Source organism: Schistocerca serialis, chromosome 12 (genome assembly GCF_023864345.2).
Source record: "Schistocerca serialis cubense isolate TAMUIC-IGC-003099 chromosome 12, iqSchSeri2.2, whole genome shotgun sequence".
Lineage (NCBI taxonomy): Eukaryota > Metazoa > Arthropoda > Insecta > Orthoptera > Acrididae > Schistocerca > Schistocerca serialis.
The window spans coordinates 54,762,521-54,773,625 of record NC_064649.1 but is presented as its reverse complement, the minus strand read 5'-3'; the positions used below and the strand labels follow the sequence as shown (position 1 = coordinate 54,773,625).

Here is an 11,105-nt window from a genome sequence, read left to right as displayed (position 1 = left end):
TTGTTTCACTCCTTATGCCCACACAAAAATTAGTTAATATTAACAAATGTCATATTATAGCTATAAGCTCCTAAGAAAAATGTTTACTTTTCGGGGTCCGAGGTAGAAGTTACGAGGTTGAATCACTTTTAGTTTATGCTGCATGCCGTTCTGAGAAATAAACGTTTCTCGAAAAAAAAAGTGTTCAAAGTTTAGAGAAAACTTTTAGTTATATTATTACTTCGATTTGCATGAACTGAGTGTTACATATATATTTTTAATGTTGCTGAACAGGAAGCTGAAGTCAGATTTTCAATATTCAAAGCGGCTAATCCAATACGGAGGGCACAGGATTATGTTTTGACCAATTTTTACCAAAAATGCATTTTCGTTATTTACGTTTAGTCTGCAATTCAAGGAGTGCTTATGAGCCCTACGTCTAGCTCGAATTGTTCCTACATAGCAATTCCCTGTTCTTCTTGGCAGGAAAGGCCGATCTGTGTAACTTGGACATGCAGCAATCGTTATTCGTCAGTATTTTCGGCGAGTCTGTTTGCATGCATTCTGTAGTATGAATCGTTTTGAGCACGTGCGACACGGGACGAGTTTTCATCTACATCTACATGGATACTCTGCAAATCACATTTAAGTGCCTGGCAGAAGGTTCATCGAATTACCTTCAGAATTGATAATTAATTGAAACCCTCAGATGCCGATAGGTGTTGTTGATACAACCTCGATGGGGACAGCTGAAAATGTGTGCCCCAACCGGGACTCGAACCCGGGATCTCCTGCTTACATGGCAGACGCTCTATCCATCTGAGCCACCGAGGACACAGATGAATAGCACGACTGCAGGGACTTAACCCTTGCACGCTTCCCGTGAGACCCACATTCCCAACTGTCCACAATCAACATACGTAATGTACGTAATAGGTATTTGCCCATCCACTCATTACTCGGGCACACTGAGGTGACGATTCCCGTAAGAGTTCGGGCAATCTTTGCGCATTCGCACAGACGAAGGTTAATGTCTGGATAGCCTTTAACTACATATATGAAGATAGTAACTGTTCTCGAAGGAACAGATACCACTGATTACCGTGCAGCTTTTCTAGAATAAATGATAATTAATTGAAACCCTCAGCTGCAGACAGGTGTTGATATACCTCGATGGGGACAGCTGAAAATGTGTACCCCGAGGTACATCAACACCTGTCGGCAGCTGAGCGTTTCAATTAATTATCATTTATTCTAGAGAAGCTGCACGGTCATCAGTGGTACCTGTTCTTTCGAGGCAGTTACTATCTTCATATACCTTCACAATTCTCCATTATTCCAATCTCGTATAGCGTGCGGAAAGAACGAACACCTATATCTTTCCGTACGAGCTCTGGTTTCCATTATTTTATCGAGGTGATCGTTTCTTCCTATGTAGGTCGGTGTCAACAAAATATTTTCGCATTCGGAGGAGAAAGTTGGTGACTGGAATTTCGTCGCAACGAAAAACGCCTTTGTTTTAATGATACCCATCCCAAATCCTCTATCATTTCAGTGACACTCTCTCCCATATTTCGCGATATAACGTGCTGCCCTTCTTTGAACTCCGACAGTCCTATCTGGTAAGGATCCCACACCGCGCAACAATATTCTAAAAGCGGATGGACAAGCGTAGTGTAGGCCTTCTTCCTGAGCAAGCGTTTCCGACTCAAGAGTGTCCCATGGCAACTGTCCGTCTGTGGTAAGCTCCTGTGGGACCTAACTGCTGAGGTCGTCAGTTCCTAACCGGCCGGTGTGACCGCGCGGTTCTAGGCGCTTCAGTCTGGATCCGTGTGACCGCTACGGTCGCAGGTTCGAATGCTGCCTCAGGTATGGATGTGTGTGGTGTCCTTAGATTAGTTAGGTTTAAGTAGTTCTAAGTTCTAGGGGACTGATGACCTCAGAAGTTGAGTCCCAAAGTGCTCAGAGCTATTTGAACCATCAGTCTCTAAACATTCTGCGTGGTGTCTGCTTGTTCTATATCGTGTCTCCCTACCACTTTCGCGCAACGACGCTCTGAGCGTGTTTTTTAGGGTATTGACTAGTTTGAACCTGGGACCTGTTGCTGGTAAGGAGACGCCAGACCACACATGACATGTAGAATTCAGAAGAGTTCAGTGAGACTAGCGATAATATAACCAAATACTTAATGATTTCAGCGTCAGCTCCACTGCACTCCCTGTAAAAGAATCTTAATACTAACTAAATTTAGTGGAAGGGGATCAAGGCTTTCCTATTTTTAGTTAGCTGGTAAAATAACGTCGAAAAAGCAGTTAAGTTTACCACTGGAAATTTTATTCTAATCACAAAACATTGTTTATAAATTGCACTATTGATAAAAGGAGATGTTTTAATACAGGATGGTAAAAACCAACAAAAATGTGAACGAATATTCCCTGAATGGGTTTCCAAGTTCTACAATGTATCGAAGTATGACCTATGCCATATCACATCTATAATGTAGGTTTAAATTAAGTTTCACAAGAGAGAAAACTATCAATATGGTCTACAGTGACCCTCAATTATCTTTAATTACTTATCTAACTTGTCGTAAATTACAGTGGCTGATGTGGCTTCTCAATAACTATAAAACAGAAAAATCATCGCGTTTCAGATTTTTACTTCAAGTGGCAAATGTGAACACCATGAGCTTTAATTGACGATCGACACTAGTATTACGCAAAAAAGGGATGTAACAGATGAGACTTCTGCAGTTCTGAGAGAAGCTTTATGCGCTGTTATGTGGCATCGCGTGCGTTCATTACCTTGTCGGTGTTCGTCAGGGGGCGACGGGCAGCACAGCTCCGCTCACCTCGCCGTCTCGGAAGTAACTCTCCCTAACTTCTCCTTACTACAATTTACCGAAGTTGGTTTAAAAAAAAAAACTATCTGGCTGTGTTTTCATCTTACCAATCAGGGTCTCAATGTTAACCTTAAGCTCTGCCTACAAAAATTCTGTCTATCCAATGAGAAACATTATACTTTTCGTGGTGGGGCAATGTTTTTAAAGTTTGCAACGTAGCAGACGCGAAAAAGTCTCACGTTAAAACTTGCAGCTGGTGTGTTCCTTTTAGCGTTATCGTAAGATCTGTACTGTCCTTCTGGAGGGCTCTATCTTTTAACATGGGCTGGGGGGGTGGTCCTAACGTAACAGAGACGCGAAAAAGTCTCACGCTAAAACTTGCGGGTGGTGTGGTCCTAGCATTTAGCTGGCGACGTGGGTGTCCGTCCGTCCCTTATCGTAGGGCCTTCCAGCTTAACACGGTTCTGCTCTCGACTTCTGTTTTCGTTTCTCCCCTCGGAACTGCGTCTGTCTCATGGTGGGAAGGTATGACAAGCATTTAGGCATTCTTGTGTTAGTCTGTGATATTGCATTTCCTCACTCGTTACTCGTATTACTTTCGTTAATTTAATGTCACGATTTATTCGGAGCTATGTGACATACTACTGGATTTGCTTATCATGTCAGGGTTTTCATGGAAGGTGTTGGATTTGCCTGACACTTCACAAGTCCCTATGCTTACACACTACTTACAGTAACGTATGCTAAGGACAACACACGCACACACACACACACACACACACACACACACACACACACACACACACACATAACCATGCCCGAAGGAGGACTCGAACATCCAACGAGGGGAGCTGCGTGAACCGTGACAAGGCGTTTGAGACAGCGCGGCTACGCCGGGCGGCTCATGGCAGCCGTGACACTGCTTCAAACAATGGGCTGTAGAAACTTTTGTAACGCGAGGATTAAAAAAAACCTTTCCGTTCCAAGAGTCTAGACAAGTACACCCTTAAAAAATGCAATTACAAAGATATTGAATTTTCGAACGTTTTCAATCACGACCTGTCCTTAAGGAACACCGTTGATCAAATGTCACAGGGATTATGTACTCAGGTTTCACATGTGGGTTAACAGTTTCTAATCAACATACAGAAAGAGCAGGGCTTAAAACCTTGAAGCGTTAAATTTCAAGGGCCGTTCTCTTGTTTGCAAATTGTTTCACAGCGGAAATTTCTCTCGTTTCTTTTTGCCATAGGAAAAGGAAGATAGCAATGGGAGGAGGGGGGGGAGGCGAGAGGGGGGGGGGGGGGAGGAATTTTGCGTCTCCCACCTTGGAATCCTCAATACATAATTTTTATTCATTACGAGATTCTCAGCCACTTGTAGAAGCGATTTCCCTTGATTCAGCAAAACTTTCCCTTTAGCCAATCGTAGCAACTATTGGATTTGGTTCCTGCTACATGACATGTCACGGAACTTAAACTGACCAACTCATTTGCATAAAGAGCTAGCTTATCATCCGCTTCTTTACTTGCGAAGACCGTATGGTCTGCAAAGAATTTTTTTTCTTTAATCGTTTTTTATGTCTTTTGTAAATTGCAACACTTTCTTAACTTTTCAACGCCATTGAAGCATGGTCTTTTACTGAATGTTCTTATGACCAAAAAGCAATGCCGATAGCTGAAGTCCAAGGTTTTTGTTAATCAAGCCGTTTGTAGTCTTGTGGTGATATCTCCGTAGAATCTTTCATTCCCTAACGCATATTTCTTTATATCTAATTAAGAAGTGAAATACCGGTTTTCATAGATGCAGACTTAAAATATTTTAATATAACGCAATAAATATTTCATTAAAATTTTTCATCCCCTTAGGATTGAAGTTCCAAAACCAGTGCAACATTGAAAAATTCTAACAGAGGAGCCAAATACGAATTCTGAGATATATTTAGTAATGCTTTCACAATGAAACGTTTTCAGAAACATCTCACACCTTTTAGGGGTTGAATTTTCAAAAACAATTAAACATGTATTCTTCTATTTACAACTGAGGAGCCCAATTCAAATCTTCATCGATTTAGTTCTAAAAATGCTTTCATAGTGAAATATTTCATAAAACTTTTCGTCCCCTATTTCACGCTATTGGTGAGTTAATTTTCCAAAAACAACGAAACACTTTTTTTACATCCAACCGAGAATTCAAATCCAATTTTCATAGATGCAGCTTTAAAAATGCTTTAGTAGTTCTTTAATAATGATTTTTTTTCAAAAAACCTTCAGTAATTATTTTATTCCCCTAATGGAAGAATTTCGGAAAATGCTTAAAACCTGTTTTTTTTTTTGTTTTTGACAAAGAAACCAAATGCCATTTTTCGTAGTTTTGTAGTTCTAGCTTCAATAGGGACATATTTTAAAAAACCCATTCAACGCATATTTCACCCCCTTAGGAGCGGAATTTCGAACAATCTCTTCTTAAATGATGCTTACATCGTAAGATTTACACCTTCATCAAATTTCAAGTTCGTATACTTTGCAGGTTGGGCTGGAAGGCGATGAGTCATTGAATATGTGTGCCCTTATTGCACCTCATGGGAGGTTGTAGTTCCAAAAACAGTGAAACACGTATTTTTCAATAACACAATTTTCATAGATTTAGCTTTAAAAATTCTTTCACACTGAATTATTTTCATAAAACATTTCATCCAATATTCCACCCCTTTTATGGGTTGAATGTATCAAAAACAGAGAGACTTTTTTTTTTTTTTTTTTACTTCAACCGAGAAGCCAAATTCAGGTTTCAATATATTTAGCTTTAAAAATGCATTCATAATTAAATATTTCATGAAACATTTCATCCTCTATGAAATGAGTTATGGTAGTGACACACCAAAATCACAATAGTAATCTGTTGTACTTGCTACATATTTTATTACAATCGAAAGCATTATAAAATCACAATCACAATAATACAGGAGACTGCCTTATAAGGCCAGATCAGTTGGAAAAATAATAAATAAATTTCTTTACATGGAACAAGACCCATAAAACTTGAAATTTGGATATGACTAGGCAAATATACTTAATTAGCTTTACGTAAATAGTACAAATGTCCATAGAATTCCCAGAAGAACTGTCATTGCTTCCAATCAGCTGAGAAACAGATTAAGCGTAAGAACACAGATTTTTTAACGTTTGGCTAGCCAACATTCCTAAACAAAACTATATACAAATGATTAAAACAATTAAGGAGGTGCTTTAATTTTGACCAAACCGATCTTCAAACTTGTTTACTCAGTTGATTAATCAACAATATTCTTACAATGATTACAACTAGAACATGATCATATGACAATACCCCTAAAATGAGGTTGCTTCAAAATTTCGTGTGAATTGGCGATAGACATGAGCAGACAAAGGATTCAGATCAATACGAGAGATCCACGAGACAGGAAATGACATAGAAATATACTCAACTTTGAAATGCAACTGAATTTCGGATGCTATAATCCTCCACCAGAAAGATGGAATCACGCAAAAGTGACAACATAACCCAAGATGTAAAGGAGAGGACATGGCCTTAAATATCTCTCTGCCCCCGTGGTGCTCTGCTCCCAGCATGCATGCGTCGACTGCTGCCAATTATCTCTAACACAACAGACATCAACGGCAGACAATATTCTGAGATATAAACTACACAACTTTATCTGGAGAACAGGTGAGCAATACAACTGAACTGAAACAAATGAGCCTCCGCGAGTTATTTGGCCAGTGCCAGAACTTGATCTTTGATTAATAAGTTCGCTAAAAATCATGCCGAAGTTAAGATGACTTTATCTCCTGGTTCGACATATTAGGGGCAGTGACAATGAAGTGGCCAACGCTCTCAGCCGTATGTTCGCGGGAGAGTCTGGGGAAGGCAAGGGCCACGTGGAGACGTATCTTGGGGTGAATTTCCTTCTCTCCGAGACACACGGTTTCTTCTGCGACTTAGCTGACAAACAGGATGAGGACCCTAGGTGGGGACCGATTCGGCAGCAGTTGGCGGATGGCGATGTCGTTACTGGCTATTGCCTTCGTGTGGGCCTCTTGTGTAAAGGGGGAGACAGCCATGGTGAAGTCAAGGTCTGTATTCCACAGGAACTAGTTAGCATGGTACTCATGATTCGGCGGTCGGGGATCATGGCAGTCCTCGGTTCATGCAAAATCTTAAGGTCCTCGGTAATGTCCAAGGCACCAAACCGTCCAATAAATCAGTAATCGATAGCTAAAACTAGAAATATAGCTCTTCCTACTGGCCGATTGCATCAACTTAGATGCTTGTACTGTGTTCTACTGTGCTGCTTGAAGTGTCTCCGCATACCGCAGCACGCCACAGAGGCTTGCAGACGATAAATGTAACCGTTTCAGAGAGAAAAGCGACCAATGTGACGAAATGGCATTACGTCGATTCGATAGTAAATGCCGGATACGGGAGTATTTTCTTAGGTTTTTGCTACATATTAACACTTTTCACATATTCTCGTGTTACGTGGCTGCCAGTCCTCGGTTCATGCAAAATCTTAAGGTCCTTGGTCATGTCCAAGGCACCAAACTGGCAAATAATTCAGTAATCGATAACTAAAGTTTGATATGTAGCTCTTCTTACTGGCCGATTGCATCAACTTAGATGCTTCTACTGTGTTCTACTGTGCTGCTTGAAGTGTCTCCGCATATTGCAGCACGCGACAAGGGCTTGCAGAAGATAAATGTAACCGTTTCAGAGAGAAAAGCATTACGTCGATTATAGATGCGCTTTTGGAATTCAAATGGGAATCGCTGAAGGAAAGATGACATTGTTTCTGGAGAACACTATTGAGACAATTTCGAGAACCAGCGTTTGAAGCTGATTGCAGAATGATACTGCTGTATGGATAGCTAGATTACCTTCTATTAATAGTAAGAGGAAAAATCATTGTTCTGTGTATGAAGTAAATCTAAATATACATACATACATTCCTTCCATTTCAGGTGGCTGAAAATAAAATCATCTTCATGAATTTTTCAAAGATGAAAATTGCAATCATTCTTGTTGTACTGCATATGCTGTTTGGAGTTCTTCTGAGTCTTTGGAATCACTTGTGAGGTCCTGATTATGTGATTTACTTTAAGTGTCAGATAATGTTTTCGTCATGAACTTTTCTTAGTGTGTGATTTGAAAAATATTGATAGTAATAGTTACGAGATAATTGTGCCCATAGATTGTTACAAGCACTGAATTATGTGCGTCTTCATTGTGCACAACATAGTTCACAATAGTGAGAATTACAATGTAATGTTTTCGTGCCTTTTTTCACACACACACACACAGCTTAAATCAGGATAAAATCATGTTCAATTCTTGCCACAAGTTTTAAGCATTGTGGAATTAATGTAAACGACTCTGCACATTTATTACAAAACATAAAAGAATTGTTTACAAGACTCTTGTGCTTCAAATGATCATTCCTGATAGATCATTGACAAATGACCATTCCTCCTAGGACATCGTATATATGATAACTAAACACTAGAAACTCCATTTTGTAATAAGAACTATACAACAGATAGGATAGATTGCTACTTAATGTAAAGATGATCCATTGAGCTGCGGTCAGGCACAACATAAAGACCAATGAAGAGACTGTTACACATGCAGCTGTCGGCGAAAGCCTTTTACATCAAAGAAAATGCACACATTGACACAAGCAAGCACACTTTATGCATACTCAGCCGCCACCATCATTAGCTCGAACAGAACACACATTTATTGGTTCTGTGAGAATTTGGCATGTAGAATACAAAACATGACAATCTTGAATAATTGTTGAGCAGTTAGCATATGCCTGCACTGTAAATAATTAATGAGGTAACATGGAACATAAAAAAAGCTGACAACTTGTTAATAGAAGTGTTACACAGTATGGGAGCCTAAGTGCACTCAGTAGCTCCATAATACACACGCATTTTCGTGTACATAAAATACATATAACCCTAAACAGATGAAAACATTAAGTACCATGAAAATTAATCAAAAAAGCAAGATTTGTATGTTGGCTATCAGCATGCATTGTCGTGAAGTCAAATACAAGGATGATATGTGCCTAGTAACACTGTTAATAAGTACCCATAACTGTTGTTGTGGTCTTCAGTCCTGAGACTGCTTTGATGCAGCTCTCCATGCTACTATATCCTGTGCAACCTACATCCTTCTGAATCTGCTACGTGTAATCATCTCTTGGTCTCCCACTACGATTTTTACCCTCCACGCTGCCCTCCAATACTAAATAGGTGATCCCTTGATGCCTCAGAACATGTCCTACCAACCGATCCCTTCTTCTGGTCACTTTGTGCCACGAACGTCTCTTCTCCCCAATCCTATTCAATACTTCCTCATTAGTTATGTGATCTACCCATCTAATCTTCAGCATTCTTCTGTAGCACCACTTTTCGAAAGCTTCTATTCTCTTCTTGTCCAAACTATTCATCGTCCATGTTTCACTTCCATACATGGCTACACTCCATACAAATACTTTCAGAAATGACTTTCTGACACTTGAATCTATACTCGATGTTATCAAATTTCTCTTCTTCAGGAACGTTCCTTGCCATTGCCAGTCTCCATTTTATATCCTCTCTACTTCGACCATCATCAGTTATTTTGCTCCTCAAATAGCAAAACTCCTTTACTACTTTAAGTGTCTCATTTCCTAATCTAATTCCCTCAGCATCACTCGACTTAATTCGACTACACCCATAACTATGAGTATATAATGCACAAAACATTTGCATTAGGGCTCATAGCTGTTTCAATAATAATGCACATACTGCTTACTGATGCAGAATTTATTGTGATACTTATTAGCTTATTGTTTGTTCAAACACGTATGAAAGATGCAGTTACAATGTGTACTAATAAACTGGAGATGTGATGCTATAGAATGGCACTGTGATTCTAGGGTTGGTCAACACTGAAGAGATTTTTCTGATGTAACTTGGAAAGAAAACTTCAAACCATAATTTAGACACTTTCAGTTAAGGCAATCTGCATATCCACATTGCGCATTTGCACCTTCACTATTTAATGAGTTGCCACTCCCATGTACAATAAAACCTTACCCATTTCAAGCAGCCTTTATTAATACTATACCATGGCAGTGCAATGATGATTTTAGTGCCACATCAGATTAGTAATTGCGCATGGCTGTTGTATGAGCATTGAATGTTGTACATCGGCACATGATGCATTCAGTTAACAGATCATAATTGTTGGGGCCGGTTTAACGACCAGTGGTTTCATATTAACGACACTTACACACAAAATAAGTTCAGAACGCAATGTTGATTGTAACACAGTACAGAAACACATTTAAAGAGAGCGAGTGGTACATTCTAATGATCAGCAGTTATCTGTATTTCCTATTCAGCCATGATTGTGACACAACTTTACTATATTAAAGGAAAAACCCTGCTAAGGTTTCAGTGTACAGACTATGTTGGCTAAATATTTTCCTTAGATGCACTTAAACAAATGCTCCATACACCATTAGTCAAATATTACTGCAATATCAGAGCAGTGGCTGTCTGATTCTAGCCAAGATCCCTACTCACATTTCCTTTCTTCAAATGTGTGTTCTGAATAAAAAAGTGTTCGACTAACCTAGTCTTCACTTGCCCCCTTCCAACCCAATCCAGCCCTTGTGAAAGTCTTCAAAAGTATGTATAAAGTTTTACAATGTTGTTTTCCATTGCGCTTCCTCACGCACTGCTAACACGTACTCGTACATGCAAGAAAATAAGAAGAAAAATACACTGAACATTTAAACAACAAAAATGTTTAAAGAACAGCAGTTCAATTTTTACCACACAATTAAAACTTACTTGCACAGCCAGTGTATTTCATGCTAAGATTTAATGATTGTGCTATGTACAATAGTTAAAGAAAAGTTTTTATTTACTTAACAAAAAGTGTTACTGTACTGGAAATATGAGGGACATTCAATAAGTAATGCAACAAAATTTTTCCTGGAAGCAACTTTCTTATTTAAGATGCCAGTAACGATATTGTTTCCCATTCTCTTGGTTGTAAAAACATGTTTCTCCGTAAAACCATGTTTCTCAAAATAATCTATGGGCAATGCGATGGGCTTATGCCAGTTTACTGGGAGCGCCTGTATGCCTGCGTGTACCACTCTGCTGGTTGACATCGGAGTGAATATCCTGTTGCACCAATAACTGCACCATCTTCCACATACTTCCTGCGGAGTGCAAGCCGC

General features: G+C 39.4%; 1 non-coding gene across 1 annotated transcript; it reads right to left on the bottom strand.

Annotated features, from left to right (window-relative positions):
• Positions 1–739: 739 nt before the first annotated feature.
• On the bottom strand, positions 740–813 carry Trnat-ugu (transfer RNA threonine (anticodon UGU)). The gene has a single exon. It is a non-coding gene; the product is annotated as a tRNA-Thr (tRNA).
• Positions 814–11,105: the final 10,292 nt, after the last annotated feature.